Source organism: Agelaius phoeniceus, chromosome 25 (assembly GCF_051311805.1).
Source record: "Agelaius phoeniceus isolate bAgePho1 chromosome 25, bAgePho1.hap1, whole genome shotgun sequence".
In the NCBI taxonomy this organism is placed as follows: domain Eukaryota; kingdom Metazoa; phylum Chordata; class Aves; order Passeriformes; family Icteridae; genus Agelaius; species Agelaius phoeniceus.
Genome location: NC_135289.1, coordinates 4,609,455 through 4,632,301, shown reverse-complemented (window position 1 = coordinate 4,632,301; position 22,847 = coordinate 4,609,455). Strand labels below are relative to the sequence as shown.

The 22,847-nt window shown below is 51.2% G+C and overlaps 1 long non-coding RNA gene across 1 annotated transcript; it reads right to left on the bottom strand.

Annotated features, from left to right (window-relative positions):
* Positions 1-2,396: 2,396 nt before the first annotated feature.
* LOC129130341 (uncharacterized) lies at positions 2,397-10,795 on the bottom strand. Its single transcript, XR_008535530.2, has 3 exons — positions 9,799-10,795; positions 8,950-9,201; positions 2,397-4,586 (listed from the first exon to the last, which is right to left on the bottom strand). It is a non-coding gene; the product is annotated as an uncharacterized LOC129130341 (long non-coding RNA).
* Positions 10,796-22,847: the final 12,052 nt, after the last annotated feature.

The window sequence follows — 22,847 nt, the reverse complement described above, 5'->3', positions numbered from 1 at the left end:
GAAATAAAAACTATGGCTGGAGCACATCTGGTTCTCTGTTTTAGGAAGCCTAGCACAAGTCTCTCACACCCTAAACACAATTTCATCTTTGCAGCACAGAAAAAAGATAAATTCCAAGTGTAAATCCCCAGATTCTGTTTTTGCCGTGTTTTCACATCAGAACATCCAGCATAAGGGACAAGGACCTTGAGAGGCAGAATCAGCACTGAAGTGATGCTGGTATCTGACTTTGCCCTTTGCTTTTCCCCATCCTCCTGCTTTTCCCAGCAGAGCTGTCCTGCAGCTCCTCATTCCCCTTGTCCCGAGCCCCTCTGCAGGAGCCGGGCAGCCCCAGCAGTGCTGCAGGAGCCCAGGTGGCTGCAGGCTGCCCTGAGCTCTGAGCCCAGCCTAACCGAGCCCAGCATAACCCAGCCCAGCCTAACCCAGCCCAGCCTAACCCAGCCCAGCCCAGCCCAGCCCAGCCCAGCCCAGCCCAGCCCAGCCCAGCCAGGAGGTGACCAGCAGATGGCACTGGGAGAGGCACCGCTGGGAACTGGGCACCTCAGCTCGCCCCCACACCCTGCCCGAGCTCTGAGCTTTCTTTCACTGCCAGCCTCAGGTGTAGTTAAGAATCAGATTCAAAATAACCTCGTGCCCAGGTGCCGTGGCTGCTTCTTATCTCCTGCTGCCGCTGTCCTGGGGGAGAAATCCCTGCCTGCCTTGGGGACAGGTGATAAAAACACGGCCCCAGAGGCGGCTCCTCAGCCCTGTGAGGGGAGAGGGCTCGGAGCTGGCACAGCATTTCAGGACCTCGTCTGCTTTTGCATCTGTGTGAAGGACAGTGTGATATTCCCTAGAAGTTCCCTAGAAACTCTACCAAGAGCAGAAGAACATTTCTCCTCCCAGCAAGACCAGGGCACTCGGGCAAGCCCTGATTTTTTGCAGGGCTGGATCCCCCACGCTGCTGAGAGCCATCGAGGCACAACGCTGCTGCTGATTATCAGCCACCAACAGAATTCCAGGACTGCAGTGTTTTATCCCTGGTGTGGGGCTGTGAAAACCCTTGAGTTTTGTTTTCCTGGAGGTTTTGACTTGTGGGGACAGGCTGACCTATTTATAGAGATCCTTGCAGCAGCAAACTCCAACCCAGAAGGAAATCCGCTTTCCTCTTGCCCTGCTCCCCGGGACAGCAGGGCTGAGCCTGCCCACACAGGCATTTGGGGGCTCGGCTTCATGCTGAATTTGGGGGTTTAGGCACGGGCAGGGTTTGGTGTGGTACACAGGGGAGTGCACAGAAACATGCAAGGGAGACTTTTTCAGCATTTCCACTCCATTTCTGGGCTTGGCATAAAGGGGACTCTGGCACTGAGGTGACCCTGGCAGAGATATTCTGCCAGCTTCTTACACCCTTATGGCCATTTTTTCTGGGAGGAGGAGAAGGCATTACCCATCAGCTGTGCTGCTGGGGTGAAATGGTGGCATTTGTGGTGTTTGTGAGGCCTGGCTTCTTTATCAACCTCACCTGCTGGGTTCCCTCCATCCCTGGGCCTGTTTCCAGCAGGGACAGGGAGGTGTTTGCTGCTGGTTGAGCAAGAGGAGCTTCCTTTGCTTCAGCTCCTGAATCTCCCATGAATGCAGTGGGTCAGAAGGGTTGGGGTGAGCCCCTACACCCTGCTGGGTATTTGGGGTTATGCTGCTGGCAGTTCCCTCCAGCTTCCAAGTATTCCCTCAGAGTGTTTGGGGCGAAAGTGCTCTCATCCCACTGTGTCTTGAGATGGTCTGGGGAGGTCTCACCTTTCTTGATCTTGTTTCCTGGCTGCTTTTTGCTGAAAGGAAGTGCCCATTCCTGCCTGCCACTGTGGTCAGGGGTGATGTGGCTGCCCCAGTGCCAGGTGCTGTGGGATCCTGGCTGAGTCAGGCTGGTGTCCCACACATCCATGGTGTAAGCTCAGCCTGGCTGGTCACCCTCCTCCTGGGCAAAGCTGCCCTTTCCTTTGGGCCAGGATCCATTGGAGCAATTAAACATTACCTGGGCTGGTTTCTCAGCCCTTGATGGGATTTATTTGGGTTAGTGAACCCTGTGTTCTCCTCTGGCTGGTATGCACATTATAAACCTGTTTATAGCAAGGACTATCCAGGGCAGAGGGAAGCCCAACCTGCAACCCTTGATCTGATTCAGGGTGAGGAAGCAGGTCAGGCTTTGTGTAAGAGTTGTGCTGAAAATTTGTGTCAGGAAAGCACCTGCTGACAGCCAGCACACATGGTCTCAGCTGCTTGGCCAACTCAGTCTGCCCCACATCCTCATCTCGTGGCTTCCCTTTCACACCCAGGATTTTGGTCGGTCAGGAACAGTGATCACCCCTCAAGAGGTCCCAGTTCACCAGCCAAGCCCACTTCAGGGCAATAAAAAGACTCAGTTTTTAAAAAGTCAAACCAAGTTTATTTTCACGAGGGAATATCTCCAGTAATATTTTATTCATGGCTTCCAGCTCACACAGTTCCACTGTTTGAGATTCTCTGAGTTAATATCAGTGCCATGGAGGGGGACTGAAGAGATTCCATCTGGGACACGTGGGATTAGCTCTTTTCCAGGGGACACCTCTCCAGATGAAGTGGATATGCTGCCCTGTTCCCATCCTTGTGCTGCTATTTTGGTACCTTCCAGACAATCTGTGGGCAGGAGCCCTGCCCCTGAGCAAGCAGCTGGAGGATAATAATGCAGCTCAGAGGACCAAGCTGTAGCTTTTTGCACAGCAAGTCGCCAGGACTGCTGAAAAGCCAGATTTATGGCGAGAGGGCTGCATTCCTTCTCTGCTCGGAGCTGCAGCATCCCCACCCAGCAGCTGCGTCCCAGCCCCGCTGCAGCTCCGCCCTGTCCCAGCAGAGGGGCCTGAAATTCTGCTTCATTCTGGGGACTCCCAGCAGCCAGCTCTGGCTCTCCCTGTGCCTCTGCTCAGGGTGAAACTGGAGGGCTCCAATTTCTCTCTGCTCTCTCCCTCCCACTTCATCTGAGAAGGTGTCCTCTGCTTGCCCTCGCTCCCCGGTGGCTCGGGTCTCGCAGTCTCCCTGGCAGTGAGATGGTCGTGATAATGGCCTGAAATGTCCTTCCTGGTGCAGCCCTGATCGTGTTACAGCTCCACTCCTGGTCTTGATCCTACTCACTCTGGAAAACGGCAGAGGGATCGTCCCATCTGCTCCTAAGAAACACAAAAATTAACAGTTCCCTGTCCCTTGCCAGGGGCAGAGCTCTGAGGCGTGATGCCTTCTCTCATGTCTGTTGTCAGGGGAGAACCCAGAAGGATTAGAACCTGCTCCTTTTGCCTCAAGTCTCTTCCTTACCTGTCTCCACTTTAGGACAAGATTTTAGTTGGAATCATTGGTTCACCCTATGTAAATACCCAAGAGCCCCAAAATTCCCTGACAGGGTTTGCATGTGAGGGAGTTCAGTTGATAAGGGATTATCAGATCAGAAAGAACCACCCTCTAACTCTGTTCCATGGGACAGGCTGGGAACTCGTCCAAAACAAAATGCACTTCCTGAGCAGGGGCCAAGCAGCCAAATCTGATCAGCTCCCAGGGCTCTGAGTCCGCAGGCTGAGCTTGCCCCTGGCTCTGGTTCTGAACTCAAACTTCAGAACTGAGCACAAGAAAATTAAATCATGAGCTCAGATCCGTCCCATTTATACAAAAGTGTCTTCTCCCCTCCAGACCTGAGGACAGACCAGAAAAGATCAACACATTTAAACATTTTACAACTTGAATCCATCTCCTGCAAAAAAAAAAAAAAAAAAAAAGAACAGAATTGAACACTGAGTTGCTGCTGTGCAAACTCATTTCCCTGGTTCTCTGGAATCCTAAAGAGAGGTGGGTTCCCTGGAAGCAGGCGGCTCCATGCACCAGTGCCTGAGGCATGAAGCAATTCCTGGAAGAATGCAATTCTGGATGCTGTAAGAGAAACACCCACTGAGTTGTTTAACAATGCCATGCTGCTCTTTTGGATCCTCCACAAAAGAAGCGATGCCTCAGGAGCTCCTCCGTGGTTTTGCTGCTCTTTAAGGAAGGCAATAGACTGTATAGTTATCACCTGAAATGGGATCAAATCCCTCCCACCAAACTATACAACCTACTACCTCACCTCCACAGAGCAGAACAGACGGGTCACGGGCAGGGATTTGCTTTTCTGGCACCACCTGCCCCACACCTGGTGTAGAAGTGGACGAGCAGAGCTGAAGACCTGACTGTCTCCTTAGGAAAGACAGTAGATTGTATAGTTAGCTCAGAGGGAGGACCAGACTCCACAACTATTCAATCTACTACCTCAGCCTCAAGGACAGCTTGGGACCGTGGCAGCCTAAGGCACTGAGATGATCTTTATCCAGGCACTGAGATGATTCTTATCCAGGCTCTGAGATGATTCTTATCCAGACACTGAGATGATTCTTATCCAGGCACTGAGATGATTCTTATCCAGGCACTGAGATGATTCTTATCCATGCACTGAGATGATTTTTATCCAGACACTGAGATGATTTTTATCCATCCACTGAGATGATCCTTATCCAGGCACTGGGATCAGCCTTATCCAGGCATTGGCTGCTCTGTAGGTCCTGCAAGAAGGAATGAATGAAAAATCAGAATTCTTGATGGCAGGGGAGAGGACTCATATCCAGCCTTGTCCTGGAGCTCTTTCTCCTTCTTCAAACCTCCTTCAGCCCACTTGGACTGTACCTTGTGCTTGGCAATCACACTGGCTGCAGACTTCATGCACCCAAGGGTGCCCAAAAGCAGCAGCCCTGCCCTTGGAACCTGGGGCTACACACGGAGATAGCAGAGCTCTCGGGAAGCTGCAGCAGCGCCAAGCACACCCAGCCAGGCTGACCTCACCTCCTGAACACACAGCATATCTAGAACAAACCTGCCAGACCAGATAAGAGAATCCATCAATTTAGCTGCTGTGCACTCCAGGGAATTGAGCAGATTAGAAATAACTAAGTACAAGGAAGCTTTTAGGCTGCAAATGTAATGGTATCGAGTACATCAAGGCAGATCTTATTTCCTAAACAAATGAGTGCAACATGCAGCCGTGCTGTCCCTCTAATGCTGCAGCCCAGCCAAGCAGTATTAGCATGGATCTGAGACAGACTGGCTTCCCCCCAAGCCCTTGGCTCACCTTCTGAGGCTTCTTCACTCTCTGTACACCCAAATACAGAGGCGAGGTATTAATCTGGGAGTTTGAAAGGAACGTGTGAGGCTCTTTTGCAAGGAGAAGAAAGAATTCCCCTTGGAGATGAAAGAGGCCCTAACGACGAGGGAGCCACGCCAAGCAGGCTGCATGTGCAGCCCAGCACAGCCCCAAAGGATCACTTCCCATGGGAGCTCAGCAGGAGATGTCCCCAGCCTCCACAAGCATCTGCTGAGTGCTGTGGTGGGAGAGGAGGGGGCTCAGGGAGTTTCCAAAGGGATAAAAGCTGCCTAATGCTTTGTGCTTCCACAGCTACCAGGCAACAGGCAAAAAAATCCCAAAGTTTTGGTCAGCTACTGTAGCTGGAATCCTTGGGAGAGTTTAGGATGGCCTCAGGTGCAAGGGTATCTCTGCAGCAGGGTTGGGAAGTGCCCTCTTCCAGAGCTCTCCGTGGGCTCTCCTCACTGGCATTCAGCACAGTCCAGGTAATTCTCTTAATTTCCTTTGCCAAACTGGTCCTTGACAGGGAATGACCCACTGTGCTGGCCCAGGCCTGTCCTGGTGTAACAGGGCATGAACAGCATCAAAACCCAACGTGGCAGAACTGGACCCTACAGCACTGGAGTGCCCAGCCCATCCCCGGTGCCAAGTGCATCCCAAACAGCCTCCTGATGGGAAATGCTGTTTTCTCCTGGTTTTATCAGCATAGAAAGTGATGCACAGGGGTTGCACATCCCTCCTCAACCAGCCAGAGCTGAGGTGAGGTGACAGCCAGGCTTTGGGGTCCATCAGGTCTGGCACTGCTCAGCTCCTTGGGGACAGAAGGGTTAGTTTAAACCAAAATGTTTCAGCTTCCCAAAAATTAAGCTGCTGCCACATGCACCAAGCAGAAGGGTGGCAAGAAAACCAGCAGATGCTGCACTGGTCAGGGACTGGGAGGGTGGGTGGTCTAGATGAGTCCTGGGTGATGCAGAGAGGCAGAGGATGCTTGTCTTCTCCAAGGAGACTTTTAGCAACTCGCCTGGAGGAATAATTTTTCCTGATTCCCAATCTGGTGGTTTATATTACTTTAACCACATAAGCCAGATGTATCAGGCAGGCATTTCAAAGGTCACTCTTGATGCCATTGCAGACAACAGGCATTTGGGCATATCTCAAACTGTTGGTGGAAAATTACATTAAATAACTCTGAGCTCACATAGATGTAATTATACATGGAGAGAGAAAAAAAAAATCCCTTCTGACTTCTATAAGTAAACCTGAAAACAGAAGACTTAATTATAATAATTGTCTTAATGAGTATAGGTTTTGGGAATACCCAGCTGCTGAGTCTGGAATCCTGATTTTAGCAGGATCTGTGAAGAAAGGAGTCAAACAGGAGGATTTATGGATCGAACAGGGGGATTTTTTTATGCCCAGTAAGGATGACTAAGAGCATCCTACCCTTAGTATCACTGTCACACTTGTTTGTCCTACACAAATTGCAATGACAGGAATTCCCTCTCCTCATGGCCCGAGGTCTAAACCATCAAGACAAAAGACAAGGAAGGAAGGAGATGTGCCCAAATTTGCCTGGATGTGATGCAGCTATGCAAAATTCTGGATTAAACAGCCAACAGGGTCTGTAGGGGTCAGAGACCCACACCCAAAGCTTCTCACTGCCTTCTCACATTAAACCCAGTTTTGAAAGATTCTTTGGATCCTTGATTGCCAAGAACCTCTTCAAAAAACATCACTTTCTGTGCACGCCTTAAGGCAGTGGCCCTGTAATTTCCACTTTCCAGATTCATAGAAATCCCTCAAAATTGATAAAATCTGATTTCTGTGAAAACACTTCATCAGTTTCTGCAAGCCACTGCATGAAGGTCCCTGAGCACAGCGTGTGTCACTACATGGTCCCACTGTCTATGGGTGCTTGGAGGGGTGAGGAAAATTGGGAGGTAAAGGGTATTTTTTCACAGCAAGATCCTCCAGGCTGCAATAAAAATGGCATTTCCAGTCCAGCTTTCAGACTTGTTTTTGGGATCCAAGTGACCTAAACTGCTCCTCATTTATCAGGGCTCAGGGCGGCTTGTGATGACCCCAGCAGAAAACCCAAGACGCCGTCCCCCAAATTTTGAAACATCTTTGCACCAGAGATTGCTGAGCATGGCCAAAATGTCTGCATTTAAAAGGAGCCCACCTCGGAGAGGAGCTGGAAAGGCTCCGAAGCCTTGAGGAGCTGATCTGGTTCATTAAGGAGCACTGAATGCAATGGAGGAGGGGGGAGGAGGAAACCAGAAAACAACAAAGTCTCTGCTTTAAAAGCTGACACCACTTTCAGCCTTTGTGTCGGTGCCGAAACGTGCCAGGGACAGGGAGGGCTTCTCAGTGGGAAATCAGGACCCTGAGTCTCCAAGAGGATTTTCAGCCTCCTGGAGCTGGGGCAGAACCAGCCCCGGCTCCCTGGAACGGCGGCGTTGGCACAAAATGGCCGAGTGTGGCCATTTTGTTCTCTTGGCTTCGTGTCCTCCCAACCTGGCTGGAAAAACAAAAACCCAAACAGACCAAAATAAAATAAAATAAAATAAAAATCAAACCAAAAATAAGCGAAAAGAAGGGTGGAAGGTTTTCAGTAACTCCCCAATATTGTGGGGACCCACAGCGCCAATTGGAGCTGCTGATCCGGCCGGCAGCGAGGAACCCGCTCACACAAAAAGCAGAAAACAAACCAAAAACCCATCTTGGACACACCCTGTGCCACGGGAAAGCAGTAAAAAATGACATTTGCCAAACTAGCCATGAAGACAAGTTGTTTATAACTTCTCCCAGGCCAGGCAAACCTCTCAGCAAAGCAAGGCCAACCACCTTCGCAAACACCCCATCCTAAAGTCAATATTAAATATCACACTTTGAAACAATTAATCAAAGACACCATGAATAGGGAAAGAGAAATGGAAGTAAAAATATTTACAGTTCAATGCTGCAACAGCCCGTGGCTCTCAGCAATGCTTTTACTCCACACACTTTTAATGACATAGGGAATATTTCACATCAATTTTGTCATCGCATTTATTATTAAGCAATTAGCAGGCATCTTTATAAACAATTGCTCATCACTAAGGGGTTGTCTTGAGTCCTATCAGATGTTTCTAAACATCTGGATCATTATTAATGAATCTGATATTGTTATCTATAATGCAGGCATCTGTAACTTGCTTGTTGTATGACTTATCCTTTATTAACCCTTCCTAAACGCGTTATTAAAGGTGGCCATAAAGGTAATTCTTTTTCTAAATATTTTCCTAAATTTTTCTAAATATTTTCTAAGTATTTTCCTTCTAAATTTGTATATACCTCACCCTCTCCTGAAGCAAAAAAAAGTCCCAGTATTTTTGTCATAAAAGATAGCCGCTACTGGTATTTCACAGCGTAATTTCATTAAATACTAAAAATAAGAGGAAAAAAATATCCTTCAGGCTTATTTTTACCTGTTCTGCACTCAATGCTATAGGCTAACTCAAAAATCGAAAGAAAAACCTTTTTTTTTTTTTTCTGTAACACTCTATAAAACTGTTCTATTAATACTGCTAACCTTCTCAATGATGAGTTCATAAGCTGCTCATGAAAGGTGTGCAGGTAATGTCCACCTCTAATGTAGATTTGGACCAAAACATTAAATTTGCACCATGAAGCACCCGCCCAGCGCCCGCCCGTGCAGCCCCGGCTCCGGGACCACCGTGGCCCTGCCATTCTCTCTATTGTCTGTTTGCAAACAAGCCAAGGGGATATGGAGGCAAATCAAATACCTTTCTGTGCAAGGAAAGCCATTTTTCACCTCTTTCTGCTCTCCTTCCCAGCTCCGCTCTGCAAGTGTCTGCTTCTCTCCACATGTCTGGAAAGCCACTCAAGGAACAGCAGGACGATCATTCCGGCACCTTATCAGAGCCTGATCCCCGCCGTGCCACAGGGCAGGGATCTGCTCCTCAGAGTGTCCACAAACAAAGTGACGTGGCTACTAACGCCAAGACATCCAGGCTACTGAAGGAAATGCAGAATCGCTTAAAAAAAAAAAATTCACTTTTTATTTGGCGCATTTTCTTGTGTTTTTGCCCCGCTTCTGCGCAAAATTTTACGGTAACGCCACCAAGTTGCTTTAAACTTTCAAGGCGTGTTCCTGTGGATGGTGTTTCTGTTGTGTATCACACCTTAACGCGTGCAGGATACACACAGAGTGCAGTAAACAGCTTGTGAGCACAGTACAGCTCCAGCCTTGGGAGAAAAGCAAGGGCTTAAAAAGCCAAGAACAGCTATTGCTTTAAATATTTAAATTAAGATGTTTTTATTCCGGAGATGAAAACTTTCAAGGCAAGAAGGCAATAAACAAAAAAAATCCCTAAAAAAATATCCTCCGGATTACATCAGCTAAATCCAGGCAGTGCCAGCTCGGTGGAAAGGTCAGATCCCGTGAGCACCAAAAACAAGAGGACACACAACAGGTTAAAACGCTACCGTCCGGCAGTGACCGGCTCTGGTCATACCAAGCCGATGTGTAAAACCATCCGCCCGTCCAAAAACAAATTAAGACAACAGTGCTCTCTGGTACTTTATAAATCCAGAAGAAAGGAGGGCTGTTTTATTGAATATAGCGAACAAACCTTTCCGTCCGGCTATTCCGTGCAGCCCCGCGGCTCTGCGTGCACCGAGTAGCCCTTACGCTGCTCATACAAAAGCTCAGTTTGGCAATTCCAGGCATTTTCAGAGCTCAACATACGCCAAAACTACCCACTCTCTGCCTCTGCCTTTGGTCTCATTCCAAAATGTCCTTTTTTTTTTTTTTCTCTTTTTTTTTTTTTCTTTCCCTTTCTCTCTCTTGCTACAGCCGGTGCCACGTAGAGACGGGAGAGTTGGGCTCGGACATGGCCGCAGCCTCCAAAAAAGAGCCAAGTCCCAGCGTCCCGGCTTCTCCCTTCCAGACGGGAAACAAAATGGCCATGGAGCAGCCATTTTGTTTGCTGCGGGATGGGAGGGAGAAGGGAAGGGAGGGGAGACGCAGGCCAGGCGGGAAGGATGAGGGGGGAGAGGGGAGGGCGTCGATTCGGCAGGAACCCAAAAGCTCTGCAGCCATGCCCGGGCGCGTCCTCCTTCCTCCTCCACAGCAGGACTGAGCCGGAGGGATGGACGCAGGGTTGGATTTCCAGCCCTCCCAAGATGGTTGAGCCTGAGTTGTCTGGCCTGACACGGGTGACATTTCCCTCCCTGGGCCAGGCTGGCACCTCCATCCTGCCCGCGGGGTCCAGCCCGGCTGCTGCCGGGCTCTGCGAGAGCTCCCGAAGGGAGCCGGGCAGGAGAGCGGAAACCAACGCAGCAACGTCAAACTCCTGAACTTCCCTGGGCAGGAAATGGTGTAAATAACACCCGCAGAGAGGGGGAGAGGAACCCGCCTTGGGGACAGCGCGGCCTCCACAGCCCGGATCCCAACGGCACCCGCAGGAGCAGCAATCCCAGCAGCTGTCCCGGCTTTCCCTGCTCGCTCTCGCTCCCGCCAGGACGAGCCTGCCTCGGAAACAGAGGCTCTCTCCAGCAGCACCTTGTGCCCACAAAAAGCCTCCACAACTTTTGTTTCCATGGAGCAGCACCACAGCTGCCCATCCCATGGCTTGAGGACCCAGAGCCTCTCACTGGACCCTCTTTCCCAAAAGCACAGGGCTGAAGTCCCAGTTACATCCAAAGAGACACCCAGATGAATTCCACCCTCCACCATGGGCGTTATGTTCCTCCAAATCCTCACCAAAACCAATGACAGGTTTTTAGAGCAAGGCAAACACCTCACAAACCTGTCTGGGAATACCCAGCATGGGAAGACCTTTAGGAAGACACAAATCAAACAGCCCCTGGGCTGTCTGCTTGTGTAGATGGCACAAGCTGTGAAAATCAGAAATATTCCAAGATTTAGGACTGGTAGGATCTCCCCATTAGAAGTCCTATCCCTTAAGGATGCAGGGAACTGGAAATGCCAAACCCAGCACAGCTGTGAAGCTGTTAAAAGACATGTAGGAAAATCCTGTAAGAAGGTTGTCAATAGGATGAGGCACTTTGTGCCATATTTACATGGGATAAATTTAAGCACAGGAGGCTGGACCTGCTCAGATTTCTCAAGCCAGTGGGGAGGGTAATTTCTCTGCAGAGTAATTCAGGGCAGAAGCATAATGGCAACATCTTGAATTATCCTGTGAAAAAAGTTAAATCTTTAGATCTTTTTTAATAACCACTATTCCTCACTGCAATTTCTGGCAGAGTAACCTAAGATCTCCAGGTGAAAATTGTTATGGATTTATTAGTCATTTGTTGTGATTGATTAGGCTTATTAAAATGTCCCTAAAAATAAGTATCACCTGTAACAAACTCCACTGAGAGCCTGCTCAGGATATCCTGATTTCTGCTATGGGTTTGATGTGGAGCCATGTGACCCCACAGGTGGGTTTGTGCCCTTTGTATTAACCTCAAAGTCTGGGAATTTTGAAGGAATTTGAGAGATCCAAGTCTGGTTTATTTTACTAGGCTTTGAGAAGACAAGGCTTGCTTGAAAGCCTGTGCATGGAGAGAATAGTGCATCTCTTGTGGAATACTCTTCCAGGAAAACCAGCAAGACAGGTTGGAGAATGATGATCAAAGGGCTCTAGATGTGCATAGGAACAGATCAAGAATGGCCATGTGCAGCATTTCAGGCTGAAGCTAAGAGTGAAAACCAACTTCAGCTGCTCTGGCACCCAATATTCTCTTCTAGAAACCTCCAACAACCTGAGGAGCTCTGTTTTTACTCTTATTCCAAGTGGAAAGGAACAGAGCAGGATGAGACACATTTACAAGATACATTTGGAGTGTTTTGCCTTTCCCAATAACAGCTCCCCTACATCAGCAGCACCTTCCTGGTGGTCCTGAGATGGAGAAATATGGAACTGGGGACATGCAAGGGGCTGGGGCTGCTCAGTCTATCAACAGCACACCCAGAGCTGCATGTAGCCCCTCAGCACTAGCTGGTTATTCAACAAATCTTAGTCAAATTAGGGGGGGAAAGATGGAAATACAGAGAATAAGAAATGGGGATTTTTTGGGAGGCTGATGGAGGGGAAAGTGTCTGATGCATCAGGAAAAGAATGAGACCAGGAATGCACAGGTTTTGTGGACCTGGGAGGGAGCTGAGATGGTTTGTGTCAGGAGAGGGAGGTGTGAACATGATTAAAATGCTGGAGCTTCACAAAGGACAAGGGAGGAGTTGCTGAACAGGGATATTTTTGTAGCCTCCAATCTGGGCTGCTGTGGGCTCAGCAAACTGGTGGTGGATTAAGCTGTGGTCATGAAAGGAGTCCCTCCTACAGGACAGGCCACTTGCTTTGGTGCCTTCTGCCTCTGTGACCTCAGCAGTCCCTCATTCCAGGCACTCCCTTGACATTCCAGCCTTGAGCAGGGCTGTGGCTGCCTGGGCTGCTGGAAGCCAGCAGACTGATAAGGCACACGTGGCCCCATAATGAAACCCTGTGAGATTCCCCTCCTCAGGGATGGATCCCTGCACGCAGGAGTTGGTTCTCATTCCTCTGCACACACATCCTTGCTGCTGAGAATTGATTTATTTGAGAGCAGGCAAAAAGCACAGGGAGCTTCAGGTCAGAGCTGGGTGGAGAGAACAAGCTTCTCCTTTCTGTTTGGGATCAGGGCTTGTGAAAAAGGGTCTGTGGCGTTGTCATGGGTCTGGCAAGCCAAAGAACTGTACCCTTGTGCTTCAGCTCAGGGTTTTTCCCAACCACGCTGCAAAGCTGTGTAAATCAGCTGCTCATCATCATGTGTTGGAGGTGAAGGGCTTCCTCAGCATCAAAGTTTCCCCTCTGGCTGTTTGTCTGAATCTCTTCAGGAATTATCCCTCTGGTCTGATCCCATCCCAGCGAGCCTGTACAAACACAGCCCCACTGCCATTCCTGTGTGCTCTCTCCTCCCCACACTGGCCATTTGCTCATGAAATTTAGAGTAGATGAAGATCTGAGTGAAAAGCCGAGGTAGGTGAGAAAAATTTCCTTGAAAATGAGGTGAAGTGGTTTTGGTTTTATTCCTTAGTTGGTGCATTTGGGTGAAGCAAATTGCCTCCTCTGAGTATCTGGACAGATTCAGTTCCTCTCAGGTTTGTCCAGGGGTACCTTCCCTCACTGGGCCTGAGCACTCTCTTGGGAATTTTTAGGACTCCTCCATTTCTGCCTCGAGTAAATTATGTGCATAAGGCAGCAGCAGTCACACAAAATCACTTGGGACAGAAAAACCCAGACTTAACAGCTGCATTGCTAAGCTTCTGCATGCAGTCTTAGTGAGTCACTTTGCCTGTTTCCTCCTTTGGGAGACAGATATTCCCTACCTGGGATGCTGAGAAGGTTATTAGTTAATGTACTAATTAACCAAATGTGCTTTGAACAATAGAATTGCTCGAGGCAGTGGATCTCATGAAGGTCTAAGTCTAACACTGGCTTTAACAAGATTGGGCTCCCAGTTCTTATCAGCTGGGACACCTTGCCCCTGGCTAGGGAGAGAAGAATTGAACTCCTATACATTATTCATACTGTTGGCACTCCTGAAGCACAAAGGACTGAGTCCATCCAAGCTCCTTCCTGCTCCCACCACGGATGAAGATGGAGCTGCCACATCACAGACCAAGCTCTGGGGCTCCAGAAAAACCCCAAGCCACGGTTTTGACAACATTGCTGACCCCTTTAGTACATGCCCAGCAGTCTGTGACCCACATCTCACCCTGCTCTGGAGCTCTGCTCTCACCCAGGGCAGTTTCTCCTCTCTCTTCCAGAAGATGGATGGTGGCAGAGAACTCCCTGAAGTGAGAGATGCCTTCTCTGTCCATCTCACTGACCCATCCCAGGCTGGATTTGGAGCTGCAGCTGCCACAAATCCTGCAAGCCAAACCAGCTGAGGCTTTGGCCAGTCCTGAGCTCATCCAAAAGCCATTTTGTGCAGCTTCAGGCACCTAAGGTGTCTGTTGAGGCAACTGAACAGGGAAGTCAAAACCCACAGTGGAGATTTTAAGCCACTGAAAGGTTCCAATAGAGATGTAACCAATGGAGCTGATGAAGGCTGTTTGCCTTGAATTCATGTTTGGGATGAATACAACAATCCTGCTCTGCCTGCACTGCCTCAGGGTGCCAAAGTTACCCCTTAAGAGTGACACTGTCCCCAGGCTGGGGGCGCTGGAGGAAGAGAAATTGTGACAATTTAGATTACTCAGGGAACTGAGTTTGATTCCCAAATGTGAAACTAAATTCTCCTTCCACACCAGCCCTGCAAGCTCTGAAACCCTGCAGGTTTAGCTGCTTCCTCCCCAGCTGGAACAGAAAACGCCAGGCAATGTCACAGCTATTCCTCGTGTGTCACATTTACACAATGCAAAGACCAAATGGAAAGAAGCTGAAAATCATAATTAGGCAAGCAAGAACCTACAGTCTGAAAAATTCATCCCTCTTTAGTCTAGTCTGAGGCAGGTATTGTATGAGACTCTGAAGAGCTGAGTTTTCAGAGCTGCATTTTCAGAACTGAACTGCTTCTGAAAGCAGGGCCCCTAAAATAAGCAAGATTAGCAAATGTTCCCACCTCCAGCAGTTCTGACGATGACACCAACAGACAGATTTTCATCACCCTTTTGGCTGAGCCCTTCTGGAACTGTGGACACATTTTCTACAGGCAGAATCCTTTCTAAAGCTCCCCCTTTGCAACATAGCAACTGTACAGATTCCAAACTGCAGCCAAGTTTGACCACAGATCCAGCTCTCAGCCCTCTCTGTGGATGCAAAAATGCTTTGGAGAAACAATATCAATATGGCTTTTCTAATTGATGGTCTTGTGCTGGCTTTCACCCATCAGTTGATTGACCATCCTCAACTGTCATTTCCTAAACCCATTTTTTTCCTGCTTGTTTATCTTCCCCAGCCTTGTGTGCACACAGCCACCACCCAAAAAACCTCTGTCCAGGGACTGGGATTTGTCACTCCTATTTCAGTAGCAGCAGAGCACAGAACAATGCAGGGCCTATGCAAACAAGTACTGCTGTTTTCTTTTGCTTTTCATTTATTCCTTATGGTAAATCAGTGCATTCCAAACCAAACAAAAATCAGAAGATTTAGGACCCAAAGAGCAGCCCAGGGGCTGAGGACAGGTTGCATTTAGAAATGAAGCAACAAGTAGCCCTTGAAAGCAAATGAAATGTTTAACCTGTGCTGCATTCCTGAGATTGTTCCTGCTGTAATGACACTTTGGCAGGAGCTCAGGTGCCCTGAACACCACACATGGGGGAGGACTGGGCTGTGCATGTGAACTCCCCTGGGCAGGGACAACTTTTATCTTCATGTGGCAGATCCCCAGGACACTCCAGTGCCCACCAGTAAGAGCCATTTCAGTGGAAGCTGACACTGTTTGGATATACAGGACACCAGGACTGGGATTTGTAACTCTTGAGTTTTGTCCCAACTCTGTCACCAAGCTGGACCTTTCAGAAGACCCTAAAGGACCATGCACACTTCAGCCACTGCACTACAAAAAACCCCACTGATCCACACACCAGCTCCTCTTTTGATTTCATTTCAGCCCAGGCCCAGTGCATTACCTGACACTTGTACCCACTGCAGGGCTGTCATGGTTTTTGCATAGTTGGGCAAAATAGCCAAGGAAAAGAAGCTGAAATGAGCTCTGGGGATCCTGCACAGCACTTATCAACTTTCCCAGTGTTCTTGCAGAGCAGGACTGAGAGCTCAGTCCCTCTCCTGACCATGAGGGGCCCTGTATGTCCTGTGCTCAGCATCCCATGGGATGAACAAGGCTTTGAAGCCAGGCAGCCAAACATAATCCACCTTTACCTGCGTGTGGCACAGCTGAGCTGGGATGAGCAGGCAGAGTCTGGAAAGCTGAGCTTATCTGTGTGTCACAGCCATCCCATCCCTTTGAACTGCTCCAAGCCCTTGGGAGCAGCCACCCTCCCTCCTGCCAGAGCAGTGCCTTTTCCTGGATGCCAGGCTCCATCCAAACAAGACACCCAAGGCCAAGGGAGGCTGGCACAAAGGTGAGCTGGTGGGAATTCCTGCACTGGAGGCTCTGCTGCCTCCCAAAAAATCAACCTCTGACACCCCCTGCTCCGGAAGGTTGCCCCAGCAGGCTCGAAAATGCCCCATGGTGAAAAAAAAGAACAAGGGGAGGAAGAAAAGGGCTGGGTGCTGCTGTTTGGGACCATGGCCGTGCTGGCTGCAGCTCCTCCAGGGCTGCCCCAGCCCAGCAGGGAGAGGAGCAGGCACTGCCTGGGCTCAGAGCGAGCCTTGTTCCCATCCTGCCTGAGTGGCTGGGGCAGACAAGGATGGAAACAGTGCCCCAGAGGCATCTGCCTGCAGTGGGGCCATGGCAGGGATGAACACAGTGCCCCAGAGGCATCTGCCTGCAGTGGGGCCATGGCAGGGATGAACACAGTGCCCCAGAGGCATCTGCCTGCAGTGGGGCGTGCGTGGCTGATGCACAAGGATGAACAGATGGGTTGATTACACAGGGAGAAATGGACACTAATCGTATCCAGACTCACCAGCTGCAGGATTTCCTCCTGAGCCCTGGAGTACAGGAAGCCCGTACCTGCTCGGTTATCCTGTCTGTGCTCATTAGGCCCTCCCCCGCCCTGGGAACCGCAGCTCCGCTGATCCCCCGGGCAGGGAGGGCCGGGACGGCAAAGCTGAGATGCAGATGGGAGCTCCTACCGTGCTCGGGCTCGGCTGGACCAGCCCCGGGGCAGGGCAGCTCCTGCACAGCCCGGCCCCATCAGCCCAGCCCTCCCTGCTCTCTGAGTTTGTGGCCAGGCTCTTCTTTTGCTGCTGCCTCTCTGAAGAGCCAGGAGGATTTCGGGGTTAGCAAGGCCAACAGCAAAGACTGTTGGGTTTGACACATCATTCACTGCGTGTCTCCTCATCTCTGCTGAGATGCAGCTGCCCCTAGGGTGGGGTTTGGTGTGTGGCTGTTGGGGACAGGGAGAGAAGGAAGTTTTGTGGATTTAAAGCAGCAGAAGCAATTCCCTACCACACTGCGGGATGACTGGCCAGACTGAATTGAGAGGTGATGTTGGAAACCTCAGCTGTGTTATATCTGGACACTGAAACATGCCAAGTGGATGGGTTTCATCACCTGCTTGGATTTTGTGCAGTGCCACCTTGGAGGAAGGAGCAAAGCCCTTCTTTTATGCATGTCCCTCTGCATTCATCCCAGCTCTCTTCAGAGGCAGCAAAGTCTCCCCACTTTGGATGTCCCAGGCATCCTCCCTGTGGGGCTCCTCAGCTCCAGGGGTCTTAGCAAACTGGAGCTCTGGGAGCAGATATGCAGACACTAAAGCCATCAATCACATCGGCATCAGCAGCTGCCCCGACTTTTGGTGGAGTCTCTGTGAGGCGTTTCCTGCTTGGGAATTTGTTGCTCTGAGTTGGGATTTTGGGACTTTCTCTCCTTGCATGCCCAGGGTACCTCCACTACCAGCCTGAGCTCACCTTTCTGTTGTCAAAATTGATGCAAAAGCAAATTAAGCTGCTCCCACCTTGTGCCTGCTCCCCATTCAGATTCACTCTGGCTCATGTGCCAGGATGCCACATGCTGCCCCACAACCTCCCTTTCCCTCATTAGAGCTGATGCCCAGTGCCAGGCAAACCCAGACTGAAGGATGGGAGAACCTGAACTCTTGGTGTTACTCCCTGAAGCTCCCAGGCCTTGCAAAGCTGCTTCAGGTCTTCACACCTGGCAATAAAACATCAGCATGGGCCATCCTGTGAGTCCACACCAGACCTAAGACTGAGACCACCTAAAGGTGGCTGTGGCTGCCCTGCAGAGCCCTCCAGCTGAGGGGAAGAGGAAGAGGAGGAAGGAGAAAGGAGGAGGAAGCACAATGCTTGTTGTGGTCTTGCAGATGAGGAGAAACCTGCCCAGCCCTGCAGGAGCCAGGGAAGCACGGCCACCTCCCTTGGGCAGCAGGATGGTGATGCTGGCAGCAAGCACAGAGGGGAAAAGCAGTGCTGGGGGAAAACCCTGGTGTGGGAATGAGCAGGAGAGGTTCAGTGAAGCCACCCCCAGGGTGATATTTGGTTGCCATCACCTCAGCAACACAGCCCCCACCCCTCTGACTGCACAGAGCTCGCCTCATGCAGTGTTGGTTGTGTCTTTGCTGGGCTATTTCTCTCACATTTCCTGTGGCCAGGACTATCTGGAGAGCAGCCTTAGCATGCCAAGCCCTGTGTGTCTCGTGGGCTTTCCAGCTGCAGGGCCAGACAGCACAGCTCAGTGCCCATGAGCAGCCCTACAATAACAAACTGGTCACCTCCTGCGTCCTCCCAGACCTCACCTTTCACAGAGCCAATCCTCACCAAAGTTAAACAGTAGCTATGAGCAACTCCAACATAAAAAAAAACAGTACCACAGAAAAAAGGTAGAGAAAATAGGAGAGGTGGCAGAGAGAGAAAAACACTGCAGGGGGAAAAAGAAATTGTATTGATTCTTCTGAGGCCCAGCTGTGGGGTGGTACAGAGGGTGAGTCTGATCTGGCTGTGCTTGGACACCATGTTCCCCATGGAGCCTGCCAGCATCAGCTCTCCCTTGGATGGGCTTCTACCAGGATCTCATGAAATTTGTACCCCCAAATCCCTTGGAACAATTAGTGGAAAGGCTGAGGGTGGAGCCCACAGAGGTCAAATTAGTCTCATTGCCTTTTACCCCTTGTTCCCCACCAGAAGTGGTTCCTGGAGTGGTGAAGCTGCTTACATGGATGGTCCAGCATGGGGGAACCTTTCCCCCTCAGCTCTGGCCTGTGGAGACACAGAGCTCAGCATTTTCTGCAGCTGTAAATCAGGCAGTTCTCACCAATACAAATTTTGCTGTGAGTTGTAGGGGATTAAAAAAAAAAAAAAAAGAGGAAAAAGAAAAAAGGAAATCACAATTCAAACTCTGCCTTGGCCAAACTTGGTCCTTTTAAGGAAAGGAAATTACCCAGAGCCACCCTCGAGAAACCTGGGGGCCTGATCCTGCTGTGAGGAATGTCTGTGCAAATCCAGAGTGGCTCTGCTGCCTGCTGGGGGTTACAGCAGCTGAACGAGGCTCCAGCCTCAGAGCAAAGCTCCTGGTCTCCTGCCAGGAGATGGAGCAGAGCTCACACCAGAGCAGCCTGAGAGCAAACTGGGGATTTAGAGGCAATAAACAGCAGAAAGATCTGACTCCCCCTTTCAAGAATTCACCCTTTCTGCTGAGCCATGTTCTGGAAGCACGAGCCCTGTTGTGCTGTGAGCTGTGGAATAAAACAGCTGTGTCCCTTGGCTGGATGGCTCTTCCAGGGGTGCCAGATGTTTTGCTTAGGACACGTCAGAAGAGCCTTGCTTGAGTTCAGACTTTTTTTCCTCTCAGGCTGCTTGTAGGAACTTCAGTGGGGGTTTGGTTTTTTTTTAATATTTGTTCTCCACCACATTTTCACAGGAAAGCAGTAGGGATTGGGAGCAAATTGGGAAAGGTCTGGTTTCACCCCAGCCCCTCTTTGTATAAATAATCTGCAAGGGAAAAGCTGAAATAATGAGTAAAACACTTGTGCTGCCTTTTTACTGGAATTAAGGGTCTGGATGTAACCCACTGTGTCCACGTGCTCTGCTGAAGAGACCATCCTGGCACATTTTGGGGGTCAGACCCCACAAATGCCTGACTGCCCCCAGCTCCCACAATGTGGGGATTTCAGCTGCCAAACCAGCCATGGAGTGTTGTGGAAACAGCACAACAAGCAAGGCCCAGGACAGGAGCCCAGTGTCCCAGCCACCAAACCAGGGTGCATGAGGCCACCGGGTCAGGAAGGTGTGAAATGCCCAGGACACCATCTCTGGGAGGCTGTCACCATCCTGGTGGGAAGGCATTTTTGGGAATGTCCCCAGGGCAGGGCTGCTACAGCCAGTGCAGGCTGTACGGAGGCACAGAAGGGCCGCAGCATTTGGGTGCTTTGTAGCCAGTTTGAAGGTTTTACTGTAGGGCCATGCGTTGCTCACTGAAAAAGGGTGGTTTTTTTCAGAGAAAGAAGGAGGAGCAGGGAGGCTGGGCAGCAGGGAAGAGGAGGAAAAATTTGGTGAAGGAGGAGGGGTGGCTTCCATGGCTCCGAGCGCCTGCGGAGTGCACGGCAGCCAGGAAGGAGGACCCTGCCCTGCAAACAAGCTGCTTTTGTTGTGTCCCAGCCAGGCCTAAATTAAGTTTGACAGAAAGAGGGCATATTCCCCCACGCTGGGGCAAGCCCTGGGCTCGGGCAGGGCTGGGCCACCCTGCGGAGGGAGCCTCGGCCGTGCCAAACCTCGCCCCGGTGCGAGGCGCGAACCTGCACGAGGCCGGAGGAGCCGCAGGGCCCGGGAACATCCCGAGCCTTCACGGGGCTTCCTCCAGCAGAGGCTGGGAGCACCCTGAGCCTTCATGGGGCTTCCTCCAGCAGAGGCTGGGAGCACCCTGAGCCTTCATGGAGCTTCCTCCAACAGAGGCTGGGAACACCCTGAGCCTTCATGGGGCTTCCTCCAGCAGAGGCTGGGAGCACCCTGAGCCTTCATGGGGCTTCCTCCAGCAGAGGCTGGGAGCACCCTGAGCCTTCACGGGGCTTCCTCCAACAGAGGCTGGGAGCACCCTGAGCCTTCATGGGGCTTCCTCCACCCTGAGCCTGGGAACATCCCGAGCCTTCACGGGGCTTCCTCCAGCAGAGGCTGGGAGCACCCTGAGCCTTCATGGGGCTTCCTCCAACAGAGGCTGGGAACATCCCGAGCCTTCACAGGGCTTCCTCCACCCTGAGCCTGGGAATATCCCGAGCCTTCATGGGGCTTCCTCCAACAGAGGCTGGGAGCACCCTGAGCCTTCACGGGGCTTCCTCCACCCCGAGCCTTCTCAGGGCTTCCTCCAGCAGCACCCGGCCCAGCCCCGAGGCCGCCGTGGCTCCAGGAAAAGCCGCCTCCAGAGTGCCCCGTCCCGCCCCGCTGCCGGGCATCTCCCAGCCCCGTGCCTGCCCGGGCACGCCGTGCCAGCGTGGGGAACCAGCCAGCTTCTAAACAGTTAATGCTGACAAAACCAGGCGGCTTGAGTTCCCTCCTTCCCAGACCGCTCCTGGTGGAACTCACCCCCTTCAAATGAAATGAAATAAAATGATCCTCCTGCTCTGACCTCGCCCCGCTGTCCTCCCCGCTGTCCTCTCGTCCTCCCTGTCCGTGCATCCGCTCTTGCCGTGCCCCCACCCTGCGCTGGCGCTGCCGGGAGTGCCCGTGCCCAGCGTCTCCCACCACGTTTGCTCCGGCTGCCATGTTGAATTGCAAATCCGACATGATTCGACACATTCTCCCCCATCGGTGGTGCCCGCTGGGGAACTAAAGAGGCACCCGGGCGACGACGCCCAGCTCCGGGTGGCTCTTGGGGACGTCCCGGGTGGTGGGGCGAGGGCAGGGAGAGAAATCACCCTCCAGTTCTGCTCCAAATGCTGCACGTAGGGACCTGCCTATCTGCTATGCTATACATCCCTCTCTAGGAGACCGATTAAAGTCGGGTGTTTTAGCACCAAGGGCCAGAGGACTCGGCGGGAAGGGATTTTGGGGAGAAGGCAGGTTACAGCAACAACAAAGCAACTGGAGGAACAAAACGTTATTTCAAATCAAAGGCAAAAAAACCCCAACCGCACGGACAAAAAAAAAAAGAAAAAAAAAAACCAACCAAAATTAAGAGTGAGGTTCGATTTCGTACCAAGGCAGCAAGAGAGACGCACCGTGGAAGAGAGTGGTTTTGTTGTTGAGTAGTGGCTGGATTTAGCTCCGCTTATCCGGACAATCATCGGGGAAGGATCCTTTTCCGAGAAAGGCCAGTTTGAGTGAGACAGCTTTTTTTTTTCCCTTCTCTCTGCTCGCTCTCTCCCCTTTCCTTCTCCCTCGCAGCTCAATGCCAAGAAATGGGCGGTGCCTGGATGCCAGGCTCCATCCGAACGAGACACCCAAGGCCAAGGGAGGCTGGCACAAAGGCGAGCTGGCAGGAATTCCTGCACTGGGAGCCGCGCGCCTGCGGGACGAGCCCGTCACCTCCCAAAAAATCAACCTCCGACACCGCCCGCTCCGGAAAGTTGCCCCGTCAGGCTCGAAAACGCCCCATGAGGCTCAAGCACATGGCGAAAAAAAAGGACAAGGGGAGGGAAAAAAACCCCCAAGACCCCTCTTTGCATCGACGCAGGTTAAACAAAAGGCCTGGGGAGGTGGATTATTTTTTTTCCGCCCTCCCCATGCTCCTTTTCCCGCCTTCCCATCCCTCTCCTCCCTCCTCTTGTCCTCCATCGTTGTCTCCCTCGCATGCCGCCCCGGCGTCCAGGCAGAAATGAGCCCTTGGCTCCCTCCTTCCTGGTTTTAGCACGACAGGAGGTGGTGGGTCCTTGAATAGGAACACACACACCCAACGCGAGAGGGACCCGATGGGGGCAGAAAAAAAAGAGGACAAAATATATATATGTACATACAAACAACAACCCACCCGCCATGGAGGGCGGTTGGGAGCAGTTGTTGCCCAGGGTGGCAGATTGGGGGTGGTTTGAATGCCAGGGGGTATTTTTGGCCTTATTTTGTTGCTGCCCAAGCACCTGGGTCGTGCCGATTGTAAAAGGGAGTCACGGCGGGTTGGG